The sequence below is a fragment of the Oncorhynchus masou genome, chromosome 19, assembly GCF_036934945.1.
Source record: "Oncorhynchus masou masou isolate Uvic2021 chromosome 19, UVic_Omas_1.1, whole genome shotgun sequence".
NCBI classification, from domain to species: domain Eukaryota; kingdom Metazoa; phylum Chordata; class Actinopteri; order Salmoniformes; family Salmonidae; genus Oncorhynchus; species Oncorhynchus masou.
Genome location: NC_088230.1, coordinates 20,482,903 through 20,505,887, shown reverse-complemented (window position 1 = coordinate 20,505,887; position 22,985 = coordinate 20,482,903). Strand labels below are relative to the sequence as shown.

Genomic DNA, 22,985 nt, shown 5'->3' with positions numbered 1-22,985 from the left:
CTGGAGGATAGGGGACATAGAGAGTCAAAGGATGCAGAAAGGGAAGAGAGGAGGGTTGAGGAGGCAGAATCAGGAGATAGGTTGGAGAAGGTATGAGCAGAGGGAAGAGATGATAGGATGGAAGAGGAGAGAGTAGCGGGGGAGAGAGAGCGAAGGTTGGGACGGCGCGATACCATCCGAGTAGGGGCAGTGTGGGAAGTGTTGGATGAGAGCAAGAGGGAAAAGGATACAAGGTAGTGGTCGGAGACTTGGAGGGGAGTTGCAATGAGGTTAGTGGAAGAACAGCATCTAGTAAAGATGAGGTCGAGCGTATTGCCTGCCTTGTGAGTAGGGGGGAAGGTGAGAGGGTGAGGTCAAAAGAGGAGAGGAGTGGAAAGAAGGAGGCAGAGAGGAATGAGTCAAAGGTAGACGTGGGGAGGTTAAAGTCGCCCAGGACTGTGAGAGGTGAGCCGTCCTCAGGAAAGGAGCTTATCAAGGCATCAAGCTCATTGATGAACTCTCCGAGGGAACCTGGAGGGCGATAAATGATAAGGATGTTAAGCTTGAAAGGGCTGGTAACTGTGACAGCATGGAATTCAAAGGAGGCGATAGACAGATGGGTAAGGGGAGAAAGAGAGAATGACCACTTGGGAGAGATGAGGATCCCGGTGCCACCACCCCGCTGACCAGAAGCTCTCGGGGTGTGCGAGAACACGTGGGCGGACGAAGAGAGAGCAGTAGGAGTAGCAGTGTTATCTGTGGTGATCCATGTTTCCGTCAGTGCCAAGAAGTCGAGGGACTGGAGGGAGGCATAGGCTGAGATGAACTCTGCCTTGTTGGCCGCAGATCGGCAGTTCCAGAGGCTACCGGAGACCTGGAACTCCACGTGGGTCGTGCCCGCTGGGACCACCAGATTAGGGTGGCCGCGGCCACGCGGTGTGGAGCGTTTGATTCACACATTCTCCTCTGAACGGTTGAGGTTGAGATGTCTGTTACTTGAACTCTGAAGCATTTATTGGGGCTACAATTTCTGAGGCTGGTAACCCTAATGAACTTGTCCTCTGCAACAGAGGTAACTCTGGGTCCTCCGTTCCTGTGGTGGTCCTCATGAGAGCCAGTTTCATCATAGCGCTTGATGGTTTTTCTAACTGCACTTGAAGAAACGTTAAAAGTTCTTGAGATTTTCCGTATTGACTGACCTTCATTTCTTAAAGTAATGATGGTCTGTCATTTCTCTTTGCTTATTTTAACTGTTCTTGCCATAATATGGACTTGGTCTTTTACCAAATAGGGCTATCTTCTGTATACCACCCCTTATTTTGTCACAACAGAACTGATTGGCTGAAACTCATTCAGAAGGAAAGAAATTCCAAAAATTAACTTTTAAGAAGGCACACCTGTTAATTGAAATGCATTTCAGGTGAAGCTGGTTGAGAGAAACCAAAGAGTGTTCAAATCTGTCATCAAGGCAAAGGGTGGCTACTTTGAAGAATCTCAAATATAAAATATATTTGGATTTGTTTAACACTTTTGGTTACTACATGATTCCATATGTGTTATTTCATAGTTTTGATGTCTTCACTATTATTCTACAATGTAGAAAATTGTAAAAATAAAGAAAAACCATTGATTGACTAGGTGTTCTAAAACTTTTGACTGGTAGTGTACATGTACGTATTACCTCAACTACTTCGACACCTGTGCCCCCATACATTGACTCTGTACCAATACCCCCTGCATATAGCCTCACTATTGTTGTTTTACTGCTGCTCTTTAATTATTTGTTACTTTCATCTCTTACTTTTTGGGGGGGTATTTTCTTAAAAACTGCATTGTTGGTTGTGACAAATACAATTTGATTTGATATACTTTGTATCCCTCATTTACTCAAGTGTTTGCATTATTTTGCCAGTTAACTGCATGTTCATCATCAATAATTTGATTGCTGTATATTTATAACCATGTATAAAAACAATTAAGTATATATATATAATTATATAAGTATATATAATACATATTTAGCAGTGAAAATGTATTAAAACGTGGTGCAAACATCTCACTCCAGGGCATTCATCTTCAGAGGCAAAGAAGGGAAAGGCTGTTTGGGTTCTCTTGCATGAAATGTTAGATAGGTTCAATAAATTAGAATTGACAGGAGGAATAAAGCCTAAGTTTATGCCTTGTGAAGTCCCTCTTCATAAAGCAGCTGTAAAGATGATTGACCCAGCAGCCTTGGTAATAGATGGAGAGGCTGGCATGTTTACTCAGCGCTCAAACCATGTCTAGTTAAAGAGAGAGATTCACCTTGTCAGCACCTGAGGGCCTCTTAGGAGTGACTGACTGCTGGCCTCCTGACACACCTCAAATATTGGTTTACTATACTGTACCTGGCCAAGCAAGGAACCCTGAGAACAAGGGAATTCCACCACCGCAGGTTTGCCAAGTACAACACTTCACACACAATTCAACTTATAATTGTTTTTTGGTGGGGGTGCACATCCACCACCACCCATCTTCAGAGGACAAAAATAACTTGTTATTACATATATGTGTTTTATATTACATGTATAGAACCAGTCGAAAGTTTGGACACACCTACTCATTCAAGGGTTTTTCTTTATTTGTACTATTTTCTACATTGTAGAACAAAAGTGAAGACATCAAAACTATGAAATAACACATATGTAACAATCATGTAGTAAGCAAAAAAGTGTTAAACAAATCAAAATATATTTTATATATTTAAGATTCTTCAAAGCCACCCATTGCCTTGACAGCTTTGCACACTCTTGGCATTCTCTCAACCAGCTTAATGAGGTAGTCACCTGGAATGCATTTCAATTAACAGGTATGCCTTCTTAAAAGTTAATTTGTAGAATTTCTTTCCTTCTTAATGCACTTGAGCCAATCAGTTGTGTTGTGACAAGGTAAGGGTGGTATACCGAAGATAGCCCTATTTGGTGAAAGGCAAGAACAGCTAAAATAAGCAAAGACAAAATACATTCCATCATTACTTTAAGACATGAAGGTCAGTCAATAAGGAAAGTTTCAAGAACTTTTAACGTTTTCAGAGGATACCGTGTGAATCAGGCCTTCATGGTCTAATTGCTGCAAAGAAACCACTACTAAAAGGACACAAATAAGAAGAGACTTGCTTGGGCCAAGAAACACGAGCAATGGACATTAGACCAGTGGAAATCTGTCCTTTTGTCTGAAGAGTCCACATTGGAGATTTTTGGTTCCAACCTCTTTGTGAGACACAGAGTAGGTGAATGGATGATCTCCACATGTGTGGTTCCCACCGTGAAGCATGGAGGAGGTGATGTGAAGGTATGGGGGTGTTTTGCTGGTGACACTGTATGTGATTTATTTAACATTGACGGCACACTTAACCAGCATGGCTACCACAGCATTCTGCAGCGATCCCATCCCATCTGGTTTGGGCTTAGTGGGACTATCATTTGTTTTTCAACAGGAACATGACACAACACACCTCCAGGCTGTGTAAGGGCTATTTGACCAAGAAGGAGAGTGATTGGGTGCTGCATAAAATGACCTGGCCTCCACAATCACCCGACCTCAACCCAATTGAGATGGTTTGGGATGAGTTGGACTGCTGAGTGAAGGAAAAGCAGCCATGCTCAGCATATGTGGGAACTTCTTCAAGACTGTTAGAAAAGCACTCTAGGTAAAGCTGGTTGAGAGAATGCCAAGAGTGTGCAAAGTTGTCATCAAGGCAAAGGGCGACTACTTTGCAAAACCCTTACGCACCACTGTACTTTGTATACCAGGGTTGGCTGGCCTTCTCTAGTCACCCATAGGCTCAGTCACTGGTATACTTTTATTTACAAAGCCATTTTGGGTTTACTACCTTTTTATTTGGGAATTTTTATTGTTCAGAAATGTGGTGGGTACTCTCTTCCTTTGCTGGACTTTATCCTGCTAACTGTTCCAAATGTCCGAACTGAATTTGGTAAAAGGGCTTTTATGTACTCTGCGCCATCGTCTTGGAACGCCTTACAAAATACTTTTAAACTGGAAGAACTTGTCCCGATTGGTATTTTTAAATCTCTGATGAATGATCTTGAGACTGATTTCCTGACCTGTCAATGTTTTTAATTTGATGTTTTTGATTTTGTTTTACTCTTGTGAATTCTATGGTTTTTACTAGATTACTAGTTTTTCATGTTGTTTGTCTGTAATTTTTGTAATGACTTGGTGCTGCCTATCTTGGCCAGGACACTCTTGAAAAAGAGATTTTAAATCTCAATGAGCCCTTCCTGGTTAAATAAAGGTTAAATAAATAATAATAATAACTTTGAAGAATCTCAAAAATATTTTGATATGTTTAACACTTTTTTTGCTTTCTACATGATTACATTTACATTTATATTTAAGTCATTTAGCAGACGCTCTTATCCAGAGCGACTTACAAATATGTGTTCTGATGTCTTCAATAGTATTCTACAATGTACAAAATAGTAAAAAGAAAAGAAAAACCCTTGAACGAGTAGGTGTGTACAAACTTTTGACTGGTACTGTACATTCTACACACAAGGCACATTTTTTCTTTACATAGTAGTTATATAGCAAAAATATTGGTATTTGCTATACACTGAGTATACAAAACAATAAAGGACACCTGCTGTTTCCATGATAGACTGACCAGGTGAATCCAGGTGAATGCTATGATCCCTTGTTGCTATGAGCCTTGAGACAATTGAGACATGGAGTGTGTATGTTTGCCATTCAGAGGGTGAATGGACAATACAAAATATTTAAGTGCCTTTGAACGAGGTATGGTAGAAGGTGCCAGGCACACTAGTTTGTGTCAAGAATTGCAATGCTGCTGGATTTTTCACACTCAACAGTTTCCAGTGTGTATCAAGAACGGTCCACCACCCAAAGGATATAAAGCCAACCTGACACAACTGTGGGAAGCATCGGATTCAACATGGACCAGCATCCCTGTGGTCATGTTGTAGTCAGTCTATGTCCCAATGAATTGAGGCTGTTCTGAGGGCAACTCAATATTAGGAAAGTGTTCCTAACGTTTAGTATACTCAGTGTCGACCACATCTGGATAGATTGTTCTTAAACCGGTATACATTACATAAACGTGTTTTCAATCTATTTTAAAACTATTACAAATCATGGGCTTTTAAAAACGCACCACTCAGTTCCTCTCAGCCCATACCACCTCTCTCCATAAAAGCATATATTTTTCAACTGAGCTGTTTCACAAGAATTCTGAATCGAATAGTATCCAGATTGTAGGTTAAAGATGAATATTTTGAATAAGAGTATTATATTGTTGACTGACTATGTCTTTCCCAATCTCCCAGCAGTGCCATTTGTAGGCTTAGTTTTAGGTAAATGTTTTTTTTGCCACTCCTGAAACTTGAACCAGAAAAAAGCTACATAGGGGCAATACCAAAATAAGTGGTCTAATGATTCTGTCTCTTTGCAGCAAAATCTGCAGAGCTGAGATGGTTATATTTTCAACAAGTCCCTGATTGAGTCTGTAAAACCAACATGTTTCAAGCAGACCACCATAGTGCCTGTGCCCAAGAACACAAAGGCAACCTGACTAAATGACTACAGACCCGTAGCACTCACGTCTGTAGCCATGAAGTGCTTTGAAAGGCTGGTAATGGCTCACATCAACACCATTATCCCAGAAACCCTAGACCCACTCCAATTTGCATACCGCCCAAACAGATCCACAGATGATGCAATCTCTATTGCACTCCACACTGCCCTTTCCAACCTGCACAAAAGGAACACTTATGTGAGAATGCTATTAATTGACTACAGCTCAGCGTTCAACACCATAGTACCCTCAAAGCTCATCCCTAAGAAAAGGATCCTGGGACTAAACACCTCCCTCTGCAACTGGATCCTGGACTTCCTGACGGGCCGCCCCCAGGTGGTAAGGGTAGGTAGCAACACATCTGCCATGCTGATCCTCAACACTGGAACCCCCCAGTGGTGCATGCTCAGTCCCCTCCTATACTCCCTGTTCACCCACGACTGCATGGCCAGGCACGACTCCAACACCTTCATTAAGTTTGCAGTTCCTGATAACCGACAACGACGAGCCAGCCTATAGGGAGGAGGTCAAAGACTTGGCCGGGTGGTGACCGGAATAACAACCTATCCCTCAACGTAACCAAGACTAAGGACTACAGGGAAAGGAGGAACGAGCATGCCCCCATTCTCATCGACGGGGCTGTAGTGGAGCAGGTTGAGAGCTTCAATATCCTTGGTGTCCACATCGCCAACAAACTAGAATGGTCCAAACACACCAAGACAGTCGTAAAGAGAGCACGACAAAGCCTATTCCCCCTCAGGAAACTAGGGAGATTTGGCATGGATCCTGAGATCCTCAAAATGTTCTACAGCTGCAACATCGAGAGCATCCTCACTGGTTGCATCACTGACTGGTACGACAATTGCTCGGCACTACAGAGGGTATTGCATCCGGCCCAGTACATCACTGAAGCCAAGCTTCCTGCCATCCAGGACCTCTATACCAGGCGGTGTCAGAGGAAGGCCCTAAAAATAGTCAAAGACCCCAACCACCCCAGTCATAGACTGTTCTCTCTACTACCGCATCGCAAGCGGTACCGGAGTGCCAAGTCTAGGACAAAAAGGCTTCCCAACAGTTTTTACCCCCAGGCCATAGGACTCCTGAACAGGTCGTCAAACGGCTAACCGGGCTATCTGCATTGTGTCCCGCCACCCACCACCCGCTAACCCCTCTTTTACGCTACCGCTAGTCTTTGTTCATCATATATGCATAGTCACGTTAACCATATCTACATGTACATACCTCCTCAATCAGCTTGACTAACCGGTGTCTGTATGGAGCCTCACTACTTTTATAGCTTCGCTACTGTATATAGCCTTGCTACTGTTTTTCACTGTCTTTTTACTGTTGTGTTTATTTCCTCACCTACCTATTGTTCACCTAATACCTGTATTGCACTATTGGTTAGAGCCTGTAAGTAAGCATTTCACATTTGCACCTGTTGTATTCGGCTCACGTGACAACTACACTTTGACTTGATTTGTATGCCCCATACACAGTGCCTTTGGAAAGTATTCAAATCAAATCAAACTGCCTGATCTCGGCCCCTTTTCCTGCGTATTTTCTTCAAGCAATAGGTGTGGTTCTGGGCCTGTTCCAGTGAAAGCAGGATATCCTTCTCGTCAGACTCGTTAAAGGAAAAAGTTTCTTCCATTCACGATGAGAAATCGCAGTTCTGATGTCCAGAGGTACTTCCCGGTCATAAGAGATGGTAGCACCAACATTATGTACACAATAAGTTAAAAAAATAAGTTTCACAAAACGCAAAAAAAAAAACTAACTGAATAACACAATTGGTTGGGAGAATGTAAAACATCAGCCATGTTCTTCGGCGCCATCTTCAAAAGTCAGACACCTTGACTTCTTCCATATTACAGCCTTATTCTAAAATGGATTAAATGCATTTCTTTCCTCATCAATCTACACACAATACCCCATAATGACAAAGTGAAAACAGGTTTACACATTTTTGCTAATTTATTTTTACATTTTTTAAAATAGCTTATTTGCTATTCAGACCCCTTGCTATGAGTCTCGAAATTAAGCTCAGGTACATCCTGTTTCCATTGATCATGAGGTGCTGACTTGCTGTACCCTCGACAACGGCTGTGATTATTAATATTTGACCATGCTGGTCATTTATGAACATTTGAACATATTGGCCATGTTCTGTTATAATCTCCACCCGGCACAGCCAGAAGAGGACTGGCTAACCCTCATGCCTGGTTCCTCTCTAGGTTTCTTCCTAGGTTTTGGCCTTTCTAGGGAGTTTTTCCTAGCCACCGTGCTTCTACACCTGCATTGCTTGCTGTTTGGGATTTTAGGCTGGGTTTCTGTACAGCACTTTGAGATATCAGCTGATGTACGAAGGGCTATATAAATACATTTGATTTGATCATCCTTGAGATGTTTCTACAAATTGATTGGAGTCCACCTGTGTCCACCATCCACCATTCAGTCTCCTATCAATAATTTAACTTTCGGTGCCAACGAGGAGGACACAAGAAAGTAGTCAGGACAACTAGCTTGATTAAGGCTCCTCCATGTACATTTCACCAAGTAAGGATATTTAAACCTCCATATATCCACTAGTTCTAAAGTGTCCATGATAGTTGTGATCTCTTTAAGAGCAATAGTTTGATAGTTTGTAGTGTGATTTCCTTTACGGTACATTGAAGTACTTAAAACTCTGTTATATTCTCCCAACATACTTATAGGATCGTATGTTGCTTGTGAGCTCGATAAATTGTTATAAATATTTTCAAAGAAGTGTGGATCATCATTATTTGGACCATATGAGCAAAAACTGTTTATATTCCAATGGCATATTTAAAAGGATCCAACGGTTGTTAATGAATATCATTTGCCTATGACAGAAATACATTTCTACCTCCAAGTCTTTTTTCCATACAACTTCCTCTGTAGTTGTAGAGTGAGTTTCCTGTAAACAGTAAATGTTATATTCTTTCTCTTTTAACCAGGTAAAGAATAAGCGTCTTTTTTATGATCCGCTTAACCATTCCAATTATAACTAGCTATACTAATTTCACCACAATGAGATAAAAATTTCAATTATACTTACCATAATATGTGCTTGTAAACTTACTATTAAAAAGTACCACGATGATCAAGAATCCATAATGCTGTACAACAATATATGCACTGCTAAGCACACTGTAGCTGCAACTGACAAAGAAGACTTCCAATTGTCCTCCAATATCCCACCCGTTACAGCCTCCCCCCCATACCATTAGGCAGTTGTGGAAAAGGAGCCCAAATGTCATACTTGAGTAAATGTAAAGATTAGAGGTCTACAGATTATAATTTTTTCAACGCCGATACCGATACCAATTATTGGAGGACCAAAAAAAGCCGATACTGATTTATCGTCCGATTTGTATTTATTTATTTGTGATAATGATAATTACAACAATACTGAATGAACACTTATTTTAACTTAATCTAATACATCAAAAATATATTTAGCCTCAAATAAATAATGAAACATGTTCAATTTGGTTTAAATAATGCAAAATCAAAGTGTTGGAGAAGAAAGTAAAAGTGCAATATGTGCCATGTTAGAAAGCTAACGTTTAAGTTCCTTGCCCTTTTGTCAATTGACATTTCTTTGTATATGTCCATAAAAATTATGCCAGTTGATTCATAATTTCGACTGGTTGAGAAATGCTGCCATTACTATGGGAGAGCTGGAAATCGAATTTGAATATTGCAACAATGTTGCAAACGATGTCGAGACAGACAGCAAGGTTTATACAAATCTCTGCTGTTGAAAAAGAAATCTGAGATATTGTCTAGTAGCTTTTAATAGTGGAAATGATTACATTTATAAAGTGCCTGGCTGGGCTGATGAGACAGTGGATTGCATCGTCAGATGGAACAGAGTAAATAGGCATTTAAAACGTCAGATTTAGCCAGTGGTATTTTGTGGAATAGACACCAGCTGGAATGCGGATTAACCAATCAGCACTCAGGATTAGACCCACCCGTTGTATAATAATAATATAAAATCACCCTTACTGCCATTAGAATACAGGCCTGATTGGTGGATGGCCTGATTGGTGGAGTGCTGCAGAGATGGTTGTCCTTCTGGAAGGTTCTCCCATCTCCACAGAGGACTTCTGGAGCTCTGTCAGAGTGACCATCGGGTTCTTGGTCAACTCCCTGACCAAGGCCCTTCTCCCCCGATTGCTCAGTTTGGCCAGGCAGCTAGCTCGAGGAAGAGTCTTGGTGCATCCAAACTTCTTCCATTTAAGAATGATGGAGGCCACTGTGCTCTTGGGGACCTTCAATGCTGCAGATGTTTTTTGGTACTCTTCACCAGATCTATGCCTCGACACAATCCAGTCTTGGACAATTCCTTTGACTTCATGGCTTGGTTTTTGCTCTGACATGCACTGTCAACTGTGGGACCTTATATAGACAGGTACGTGCCTTTCCAAATCATGTCCAGTCAATTGAATATACTCCAAATCAAGTTTTAGAAAGATCTCAAGGATGATGAATGGATACAGGATGCACCCGAGCTCAATCTTATTCAAGTTGAGCTATGTTTTATTCAAGTTTTAAAGTTCTGGTGACAAATCATGCATTCAGATTCTTGCATAGATTGTAATGGACACATGATGTGTGTAAAATACTCTTTTGAAGGTTGTACGGATTATAATGAGCTAATGCTAAGCTATTTGCCAGCTATGTGTGGCGCCATGTTTGTTGACATCATACAATGCATTCTGGTTGTCACATAAGCGTCTATCAGACTAAAGATGTTATAACAAAACAAGGTTAAGGATGGTTCACACTACTGACTATGGTGCTCTCAAGACTTCAGGTCGGAGCTCTAGAAAGATGCCTGAGTTCTTGAGTTAAAATTCCGAGTTGGATGACCGTTAAAAATGATTTTTGCCAGTCAGAGCTAGTCCCCCCCAGAGTTCCCAGTTGTCTTGAACAGACTGAAGTCAGAGATTTCCGAGTTCCCAGTTGTTTTGAACGTGGAATCAGATTGTAACTATGGTACCTGATGGTTGCCTCTCTCCAGGGCTTTTATTTAGCTTAGAAACTTATCCTGTGTTTGCCACCCATTTATATATAAATCCCCAATCATAGTAATGTTTGCCTCATATCCCATCACATCATATCCCCCCATGATACCTTCCCCCATTTCTACCCCCCCATTCGACTTACAAATCACAATACCCATGAAGGGATGCATAAGAATAACTTATAACCGCCCTTGACACAAAGGGTTGTTTTAGTGAGGGTGGTGATTCTATATAGATCTCACCTCTTCCAGGGTAAGATGCTGAGAGGCTGAGCCTTTAGAGAAGCTAGAATAGCCGGGGTGAATCTGTGACTCATACACACAAACACCGAGCAAGCTCGTGCACACACACACACACATGCAGGTCAACAGCTCTCAGAGGTACGCAAATGTAATCAAATTAGCTTAACTACAGTGAGTATGATGCTTTGCCTCTTAATTTGGATCTACTTTAGACATGAAAGCATACAATTTGTGTGCCTTGAGAAGTTTAGGATCAAAGTACATAGCTTGTTTGCTTTTGTAAACATCTAGAAAATGGCTCTGAAATTACACTATTGTTAGTGCATTTTATCAACGTCATGGCTTGACAACTGTCAAGTGGAAAGTGCTTCATACTGCCATAAGTAGGAATAGGAATGACCTAACATGTTATTAGTTTGCATTTAATTACACACATATGGTATTAAGGGTTAGTGTTGCCATCTCTAATTGTAGAAACTTGCCAATGTCATTTGCCAATCACAACAGAAATGATTTATATCATTAAGTCAAAAATAAAAGCAATTATCCAATCCACAGCCATACAAGAAAAATAAGTCAAATACCAGAACTCCTTTCTTTCAAGCGTGTCAAGATATCTCAGGAAAACATTTATTCATATCACAACCGATATTGCCACTAGCCAGTGCTTTATGGCTTTTTTTGCACACACCCCCACCCCACCCCCGTGAAGATGGATGGTATCAATCATGAGTGACCCACACCTTTGGCACATTTCATTTGATGCCCGGCGCTAGGTTTCTATGATGCACAAGTCCAGATGGGAAAGAGGGAGAAAAAACAAGAACTTGTGATTGAGTCAAGTCCCATTCCTCTATTACTTATTTGGAGTCCAGGCGAGGTATCAGATACGAGTCAGGCAACTAGGATTGCAAGTGCAACATGGCAACAACACTTAATATGGCTGAAGAAAATGAAAATCTTCTAGAGCAAAAACATATGACATTGTTCACCCACCAAATCTATGTCTCTGTGTCAGCAGATGCCACTGCATTGTTTGAATGTTGGCAGGGTTTCTAGACATATGCAAGATACAATCAAAAGCATGTCCAAAACCGTACCTGCGTTGTCTGGTTGGAATTAACTGCACCAGTGCACAACTGCCACTCTACATTATCAACGTCAAAGATACAACCTGTCACGCCCTGACCGTAGAGAGCTTTTTATGTCTCTATTTTGGTTTAGTCAGGGTGTGATTTGGGTGGGCATTCTATGTTCTTTTTTTTTGGCCGGGTATGGTTCTCAATCAGGGACAGCTGTCTATCGTTGTCTCTGATTGGGAACCATACTTAGGTAGCTTTTTTCCCACATGGTTTTTGTGGGTAGTTATTTTCTGTTTAGTGTTTGAACCTTCCAGGACTGTTTCGGTTTCATTTATTCTCTTGTTATTTTGTATTAGTGTTCAGTTCAATAAGCAAACATGAACACTTACCACGCTGCGCTTTGGTCCGACTACTCTTCGTCAGATGACGAAAACCGTTATACAACCTCACAAATGAACCCTTTCAATTCATGTTAGTCAAGATGGTAACACATCCACTTGAAATAAAATTAAAATGCATTTACCAATTCTACAGCACAGAACAATCCAGGTCTTGCATGCTCTCAATGGTTTTTGTTGAGCAAGTATAAATCAATTCCCAGCCTTTCTTTCCTGCTGACATTATCAGCTGAGGTAGAAGGTGATTGTCAATCACTTAATCTTCTAACTACCTTCAATGTGTTTGATCCATGTGTCTAATTTGTATGTGGATGTGCAGGTTTGAGGAAGCACCTATACAACATGTCTCAGATCATATGTGTACCCCAGTCACCCAGATATCTTATAAACCCATAAGTCTTTGCAGCTTTGTAGTTAGGCTTAAAAGACTAATGATCCGATGCATTAATAAAGAAGCAAGGCATGACTGGTCATAACCAGTGATGTTAAAAAGAAAATGGTCTATAGGTCTATAGTGCTTCAGTAATTAAATATCATGTCTCCTTTGTCTGCCAGCGAGGCTGGGAAACAACAAGTTAAATGTAGTCTGCAATTAAAGCACTATCAAATGATTTTTCCTTTCATGGCTGGTGATAGATCTGCAGAAAGCATCCAACAGTGAGAAACTGTAATTTACAGCCTGTCAATACATCTCATCAGCAGGATCTCACTCTCCTCAGGTGGAAAATAAAAAGGACCAGACAAATAAATCTGGCTGTCTTCTGAGACACAAAGGCTTTGATGACTGCTTCTACACCATTTTGGTCATGAAATAACAGTCTACCATGTTAAATAGGGACATTGTGTCATCGTCAGTTATGTGACTGTGAGACACATGGTTCTGTTGTGCTGGGTTCTGGGGGATGTTATCGTGGTACAGTTAAATCATCTGACTTCAATCCATGCTGTCCAGCATGGGGTATGATCTTCCTCTATCCCTCAGCCCCGGTTTAATTCAATTGAAGGCCAATTATTGACTGTTCTGACTGAGGCTTTGAAATCCCCTTCCATTTTATTCACACAGAGTATCTTCAGGTGTGGGCCTTGTTTTGCCCACACTGCATCTGAATGAATGTACACAATATTGTTTACTTTCTTGTCACTGTCAGAGAGAGTCATTTGATATCTTTGGTAATCAAATCTTTTGGAATTCTCCTATAAGCCACATCGGTTTTTTCTTCAAACAGTGCTGTTAAATCTTTCTCTCTGTGAGCTTGAAGACATTTGTAAGATGTTGATGTTATTGGTCTGATCAAACAAAATGTGTGCTGTGATTTGCCACAGATGCAGAACTCTAACAAAACCCCCTAAAAGCCCTCACAGGATGTGTTCCACACTCCAACTATCTAACCATCCTAAAAACACCTGTGGGACATTCATTCATACTAATAACCAATGAGGGCGAGCCAGACACTGAAATAACTGTAAGGGCTGGAATGCAGGTTAAAAACGTACGTAAGACTGAGCATTACCAGTGATGACATGGTCTTCACTGCACAAACATGCCCGTCCTGCAACAATGGGAAGTGGGGGAAAACCCAGCCATACAAAACAAATCAGGAGAGTCCGATACAATGGAAGTCAATGCTTCCCATGTGGTTCCAGGTTAAATGAGGCAAATTTAAACTGTCACATGGTTCCGTATGGGATTACTGGATTATGTACATTTTGTTTGGGTGCAAATGCTTCAGTAACTTTACTGAGGCATGTGCTTTAAAAAGAGTAACAACTTATTTATGCTCTGATTCAAGCAAGGCCAGTACATTTGCAATCCAATGAAAGTCTATAACTTTTTTGCTCAACTGCTGAAAAAAAACATTTAATTGTCAGCTGTTACGGAGCTGCCCTGTGGTGAGGGATTTTTTTGCACTCAGATCTCTCAAGTGTTTAGTCACTGTGCTTTTATTCAGGCTGCAGGGCTAAAGAACATGTTCGACTATATAGCAGACTAGCAGTACTCTCATAGGTATTCTAAAGCATCTCTAAAAATCAGGCAAAGATCACAGCCAACCTAACCTGTACCACTGAAGCAGCTTTTTCCACGTTGCTCAAAATATTGGTAGATCGATACTGTAGCAAATATGAAAGTAAAACTGGATGCAAATGTTGTCAGGATAATCCAACTAACATGGATGAACAACTGCAATATGATGATAGTCACAGTGCTAAGAGTGTCTTACTGAAATAGGGATTAACCCATTGATATGTTGTGTCAGACTGTCTGTACATCCTGTGCTGTAGAGTGAAAAACATACCATTGTGAAATATGTCACTCACTTGTAGTAATTAGCCCCGACAGACCCTGAACCAGCAAAAGGACATAAGCGGGGAACTTACTTTGAGTATTCTTCATTGTCCCTGTCGCATCTTGCGTCCTTATGCTTTTCCCAGTCCTTCCCATGCTTGCAGGTGGTCAAAAGAATGATATCTTCCCCATTGTGAATGTGATACAAAGCATTCCTGGTTTCTGAACCAATACCCGTCAGATATCTCTTCCCTTTGAAAACCAGTAAATATTTCCTTGATGGAGGGACATTGTTGAGTGTCAAATAACCCTTGTCCCCTCCTTTTTGAGAATGGTCTTTTGAAAACAAAGGAATGGACACATCAAAGTGTGGCCTAAAATGATCCATATCAATGCTGGCTTTGGCTAAAATGGCCTGGCCAATATCAAAGCCCAGTTCCTCTGTGTAAGCTGGCCAGGTGCCAGAGTAAAGGTTGAATATGAGGTGATTCCTTCCGTCGTTCCATGTAGGGAGGCTCTGTATTCTAGCCTTGACATTGTGAATGTACTGGCTTGACAGCTGGTCCCGGTCCAGAGTGTCAATGCCCAGCACAAACAGACAGGCCTCGTTGACGTCTGTGGTGTGGAAGCGGGAATCCTCGACAGCTGTCAGGATCTTCTGGTAGCTCTCAGACACCGTCTCCCCTTCAGCAGGGGGTAGACGTACACCTTGAACCCCCTCTGGCAGCGGCTGAAGTCGAAGCATGTGTCCATGCGGCACCTCCTGCTCTTGTAGATGTTGTTACGGACCTCCCGTCTCTCCCGGGGGGAGGTGTGCTGGTGGTGGAGGAGAGGGCTGTCCTCCTCCTGCTCTCCGTCCTCCAGGTAGGTGTTGAGCGGGTGGATCCACTCAGGCCACCGCTGTCTGGGCAGGCCAGGGCTCAGGGCGACTCTGTACAGTTGCTGGTGGTGACTTTGGTGATGGAATTCCCCAATCTGCAGTCCCCACAAGTAGGCAACCAGAAGAAGACAGGCCCCTAGAGACACGAGCAGGTACCTCTTCTTGGCCTGCATGTGGACAGTAGGGCTGAAGGTGATGGGAACCAAGGCAGGAGAAGGAGCAGGGAGAACGTGGGGGTCCACACTCAACCCACGGGGATCACTCTTATCCACAGGTAAGCATGCTGCTGGTCTGAGTCACTGTGTGCACAGGATAGAACAGAGTGCCTGATAATCACACTATAGCTGGACAATATACATGCAGACAAGAGATGCATTGGTATCACTGACAGTGTTTGCTACAGGTTTTGAAACCAATCAATATTCATCTTTCTGATTAGAATCAATTGCTCAACACCACAGTAATCTCCTTCAGACAATTTCCCATCCATCCGCAAAAGTAAAAATGAATTAATATAGATCACTCATCACCAATTCCATTCAATCACCAATCCCATTGAAGAAAAACCAAACGTTTATTCAATTAAGTCATGTATCTGTGAAAACATGTGTCCTACCTTTTTGTAATGAACACCTGTGGTAGACTACTTTCTGTTTTTGAAACTTCCAGCATTGATTGATTCCCTCTCATCAAGATGAACAGTTGATAAACACGATGTAAATACAGCATCCTAAATTATACTAATAGCTTTTGGGACACTTAATTAACAAAAATCATGCATTTTTGTGAGGATAAGAGTCAACGAAATTGGAGATGCATTGGAAGCCATCCGTTGCAAAGTAACATTTTTCCTTACCTAGAATGTGGTTGCCTACGTTTACGTCAACATATCCCAGAGAACTCATCCAAAAATACTGTTCTTTCATTCTCAAGGGCCTCTGGCTCGCACTTCTTGAAGAACATGTCATCACTTGCGATAGAGGTCATTTTCCCATATGGGAGGCCCGCTAAAACGTTATTTAAAAAAAATTGTTATCATTCTTAGTGTAGTCTTATTTCCATAAGGGACCCCCCCACCCACCCCCATAAGACTTAATTATATAGGCCTACCTATATTTTCTGTATTCATGCAATTCTATAGTGGTGTTTACAACGGTCTGCTCACGCGGTCATCTTTGATTGTGTCGGAATCCTGCATAAAAGTTTCCATGGAGAACACTTTAGTTTCCAAAGTTCGCTCTCAACGGGTGAATCCGAATGAGTGAATCTAGACCTGTCTCTCCATACTTCCCCAGCGCTCGTACAGACTGGCTATGTCAATTCCAATCGTTACGACTGTGGAACCTACAATGCATTGGCATATTCTTCGTCTGATGACAGTCCATGATTGTCTACCCAGCTCCGTCCGATCAACAAGGCACACATGCATACCGTGCACGAATTACTGCTGAGATTTAATTCAGGGTTATTTTCTCAATCTCTATAAATTCGCGTAAATCATGCGTGACAGTTGAATACATCCACCTGATCGTAATTGTGTGGATCCCACGTACATCCACTTGCTCCCAATTACATAGCAGATAAATGATACACAGTCCGTAAAGTTAAGTGTCTGTGTCACCTAAACGACACGCGCCTCAACAGTCTGGAGCCCAGCACAGCATCTTCCAACGACCAAGAGTCAAATTTACACCAAAGTGATACGGTGCGTCAAGCTTCAATCTCTCAGTCTTTCATTCACCGGGCTGTGGTTGAATCACTACGAATACAACCACAGTTCGCAGATAGGGGCTAATTCAAAATATTCCACGGGTCCTGTGGAGTTTACGAATCGTCCTGCATCCCTCTCCACTCCCATTCAGAGCAGAGGACCATGCAATGAACCTCCCACAACGAGAGGCTGCGCCTCCGACCGCGGTTATTGGTAGAGGATGCGCTGTGAGCAATGGAAATGGATGAGCGAAGCGTCGATCATTTCAAGAGGCGTTGGCAGAAACTGTAGCTGTTCGATGAGAAAGCATGCGAGACGAAGTTCGTGTATGTTAGCCTGCCTAATCATGACGTGCCCTCTACCCAGAGCTCTTTTTTGTATCAGTCGCCCATATTCACTCTTTAGGGGTGTGCTTGAGATAAAAATTGCACATAGTTTGCACTTACTTTTTTTATCTCAACGTGTACTGTAGGCTATTGTGAAGTTGACAAAATATTCCACTATGCATTCTTGTCTTGAATACAAAGTTTAAACGCAGAAATAGATGGTGAGTAAATGATTCAATACTGCGCTGATTCATGATGATAATGAAGAAGTGTGATAACAATGTAATAACTTGGTAATATGGTCCTGTATGTATGTCATCACTGTAGCGGACTATAACTTTAGCAACACTCCCTTGTATAATTAATGGCAAGTCTGTTATATGGTATTTCTAGACCTCACACAAACCATAAGGATATATGGGAATGCCACAGTTATAACACAGTAAAGTATTTATTTAGCTTATTAGTGACACTTATACAATGACCAAAGAGATGCAGACCTTTTTTTGATACAATTTTATGCTTGCTGGATATTGTTGCATCTTTAAAAGTTCACCTTGATACAGTTGGGTTCATTAGATACACCTAAAATACAACTCCATCAAAGTGTTTCAATAGGAAGTTCCTAAAGATGATTCAAGTAAAGATTGTTAGATTCATTCTACTTTTGAAGAAAATTTTCCAAATTATATTGATTCAGAATCACAGAATAACTGATCATTTCGGCACTGGGTAGGGTTTGCATATCAGGTCAAATGTACATGTTTTATCGTGCAATAAATGATGCCATCTTGTGGCCGAAGATGTAACAGAAAAAGCCAAGCATGATTCAGAAAGCCTGGAATCACTCTACTAGTGAGTGTAACTGTTGGTAAGCTAGATCAACCTGTGGTAAATAAATTACTGTCTGAAATGAACGCTTTATATTTAATTTATGTTAAAATGTAATTTACAAATAACTTCACAGAGACAAATACACATGCATTAAACTCTACACAAGCAGAAGATTTCACATTCTTACAATAACCACAGGAAAACATGCCACATAAAATAACCACATTTGATGCAAGAATGCATGTGATGCATTTGCAAGTCAGAGTGTAACTTGAGAGCTGTGTTTAGTGCCTAAATGATCAAGTCAACCTATTCTGTGTGCTCAAGTGAAAATCCCATGTTTCCTTTACATTCCGCCCTTGTATGGCTTCATTAGACTCATCAAGCCATGTCCGCAGGCAGAGGGGCAGGCTACGCACCACCACCATGATGTTAAATATGTAGGATCTTCATTTGAGCCAGTTAGCTACAGAAGGAAAATAATCCTGCCGCAACAGAAAATGTGAATTATTATGTGGATTATAATTCATAGACATATTCGTAGGGATTGATACTTTTTTTTGTGAGGGAAAATCAAGTAAAAAATGCAAAAGGGGAAATTTCAAACTTCAGAGGCCTTTTTAAACATTAAATACACTACCATTTTTACATTTTCTGCATTGCAGGAGATGCAACAGGGTGATCAAATTAAAATCCAACATCTGTATGAGGCAGCATTTTGCCAACACCTCCAGAAAGAAACTGAATCATCTCAGTTCTGCTTGCCGAGTGCTAAGAGGAATTTTCACTACTGCCTTTGAGTCTGCAAAACAACCATTGTTATGAATGTTCCCCTGCAGTGTTGTATTGGAAGCCTGAATATACTCACACTGTTTCCCATTGGTTTTTCCAGAAGGATTCCCTCTCTGGTCAGATTTCTCAGCTGTGGCTGCTAGCTGACCCATAACTACCCTATCTCCCTCCACTGGGACGATAACATCTGCCGTGCCTCAGAGCTCTCCGGGACTGGTGCTAAGTGACCATCAGCTGGCCTGAGAATATACAGTATATTGTGGCAGGTAAACTACAGTACAGATGTTGGCCCCTAGGGTTATATATGCTGGCACTCTGGGGTGTATTCTATACACCCTGATGCCTGGGGTGCCTTAGCAGTGGCACAGCCCAGGTACAGTAGGATCAGACCACATGGAGCTCAGGGCAACAGAGGGCTCAGTGGAGCATCCACAACAGCTATATGTCAGCAGAACCACAAGTGGGTTTCAAGACAAATCAGATGCTACCAAATGAAAACACCCATCGTATTAGCACACAATTACAGTACTTGCTGTATGTCCAAGTGAGTTGTTTCCTTCACAAGCAGTGAATGAAAATATCCAATGAGATTTCATTTGTTAGGCTGAGAGAAAATGATGAGGTTTTAAAGCAAATTTCTAGCAATTCTACACATATTGACATGGGGCAGAAAGATAAATGTGCAGTTTCATAGCTAAGCTCATGCTATTCTACACATTTTGCAATGAGGCTGAGAGTGCGTTGTGTTTTTAAAGCAGTGAGTAGAAGGCAGTGTGATTGCATGCCGACCGTTAGGTGCTGTTTAGGAGCTGTTAGAAAAAAATATTAAAGCTGTCAAGTCAGTGCATTTTGAGGATGTATTCCTCTGAGGCCATTCATCATTCTCATCTTGTTGTCTGTGTTGGTCCTGCATGGTTAGACAAGCTATGTGTGTCAATCTGTATATATGTCAGACCGCTAACTTCGTAATACCTTGTAGGCAAGATGACCCTTTTCTCTCCTTTTTGCTTTAGAAAGCTCTGTAAACAATTGTTGCCTCTGTCTGGGATATTAAAGGACATTTGTTGCATATTTGACTCATTCTACAATATGTCCACCTGTTTTCACAGCTGCTGTATCCTGTACTCCTCTGATACTGCGAGGCCTCTGTCTATTATCTGGTGAGAAAATCATGTAATGAGGACTGTCCCAGCTCCCTCCTGGTGCTTTCCAGCAACCCCTGGTCACAGTTAAATGTTACAGGTTTCAACATTGTGCCTGAGATCAAGCATTAACACCGTCTAGGTTCAGAGATATGCGATGGATGTCGCTGGGAGCACGGTACAGAGTTAATAAGAAAATCATTATTCTACCCCACTCTGACTGTGTCTTCCAGGCATACTGATAAGGGTGTCCTGGGGGTGGCCATCAAAACATACCTAATGAGAACGTAGCTGTAAGGCAGGCTTTGGATCCACTGTGGGAGTGTACATACAGTCCTGCTGCCTGATGAGAGGCCTGTGAAGCTTCCTCTCACTTGTGACAAAGTGCCCATTTTCATCCCTCCTTCACTCTACACGTGTGAGGCTTTTTAGCAGGTCCCACAACTTCATGAATGGTAATGCTGGGCAGGTCCTGCTTAATCAGGCCGTGGGAGGCTGTAAGCGAGGCTGATTGGCAGTGAGATTCCCATAGGTGTGGGGACCCTAGCCTGTGGTCTACCTGCTGTTGCTTCCTGATTGCTTCCTATATACTCTCAGTGGGACAGCGAGAACAACCTTCCCTGGAAACAGAGAGTCCTTCTGGCTTAACACCTGCCCTTGTTGCTGCTCATTTGATACAATCCAGTGAAATTGTGTTTACCAACAAGACAAGCAGGACTGAGAAAGAATATTAGTGCACACACAATTAATAGACACTAAATGTTTTAAATAGGCCTAAACATATAATATATATTTTCATGGTTAATTGTTAAGAAATGTGCATGCAGGTACACTATATTTAAGACCAGAAAGAATTACAGTGCAACATTATTTCACAAATGCACTGCTTGAGTCTGAGGTTACTATTGAGGTTTTTACAGTCTTGAACATTTTGTTGTCAAGTAAACAATAATGGACCAATTGAGAATGTTGTTGTCTTGTCTCGCAGAGTATGACTGTGCAAAACCCATGTTTAATGGATGGGCAAAAGACTAGAATGTTTTAGGACTGTAAGTCAAGACAGAGTGCCGATGTTTAAACTGAATTACATATGGATTGAGTGGCCTTTTATCAATGCAGTTGTTCTGTTGAGATTCTTCTGGCAGTCTCCTGAGTTAACAGATGATTAAAAACAAAGTACTGTAGCAGCTTGGTTCCTGTGTGTCTGCCTGAGTCTTGACCACATACGTATCCCTCATGAAATATTGATCTGCCTGTCATCCATTCCTCCCAACTCTTTTCCTATTAGCTGTGTAAAAAAAGTTAAGAGTACACTTATGATTTGAGAGAGAGAGAGAGAGAGAGAGGAGAGAGAGAGAGAGAGAGAGAGAGAGAGAGAGAGAGAGAGAGAGAGAGAGAGAGAGAGAGAATGTTGATGAGATATGTTCCAGGAAAACAAGTCTTTGATTCATCAAGGCCTCCTGAGTTCTGGTGATAAATAACTGCTTCAAACTCAATACAAATATTTCCTTTATCCCTTTATCAAAACAACACTGGTTGACTCACTATTACACTATGTTAATATCATCTCTCGCTGGCTTCTTTTGTTAGAAATCACATCAGACCAGCTGAGTTCATGACTCCAACATGATTGGACTTTTCCATTTGAGAATGGTGAGCTCAGGAAGTAAGGTATCCAATTTCTGGTTGATCTGGGATGTCATTTACACTGGCTTTGACAAGTATCAGACTGGGCAAGAGTCAAGCTGCAACCTGTTATTTTTTCCTCTGCAGGTGTGATATTGTCTTCTGATAGGGACCAACCCATACCCAGTGCCATGTTATTTGGGGAATTGTAAAAGAAGGTTCCACATAGTTTTTTGGTTCTTGAAAGGTGTGTGTATATAAATAATCAGTAATCAGGGATCACTCTCATTTGACTCAAACTAGATGGAAAATCAATGTTCTCAGTTACTCTGTATGTATTTGTTGTTTTAATGATGCACCCAGCCTTTCAACCACACATCATAAAATTACACAAATATCCAATGGCTGTTTGTGGCCAAATACAGTACCTACATCCTTTTGTTTTGGATATACTTGATTAATGTATTTTTGAGTATTCACATCAGTGAAATAATGTGCCGTTTTGTTTTAGGGCCATCTACTTGTATACAAAGTCATGATATTCACCATAATTAAGATAAAAAACAACTAAAAAGCTAGACACTCTTCATCCAGAGAGCTTCATATACTGTAAGTAGGGTAGGACTGGCAGCACAATATCCTATCAGGCAAAGGATAAGTCAGACATACCCCTTGTTGAAGTGCGGACATACAGAGACAGGGCAATAGGCTATCTGAGGCTGGAGTGCAGATTACATGAACAGAAAAACATACATTTTTTGACATGACAAGCTGGTTGTAATGCCGCACTGTCACTTCTGTAGCGCTCTCCTGTAATTGACCTTCACAGTCAACCCCAGATGGTCTGTGAGAGATGGAATGCATTATTACCCCCTGCCAGTCAATTTAGCACTTTGGAGACTGGTGTTTGATAGCACTAAAAACAACACATCCTTAGTCGCAACCACAGGGATGCCATCAAAAACGGAATAATAGGCAAAGCAAGTAAACCATATGCTGAAATGAAGGTAAAAGTGACAGAAAACATGAAATGATG

At 41.4% G+C, this 22,985-nt stretch overlaps 1 pseudogene; it reads right to left on the bottom strand.

Moving 5' to 3' along the window:
- The window catches only part of LOC135505977 (exostosin-1-like), a 296,459-nt pseudogene extending 279,895 nt beyond the window's left edge, over window positions 1-16,564 (bottom strand).
- Between the last annotated feature and the right edge of the window lie 6,421 nt (window positions 16,565-22,985).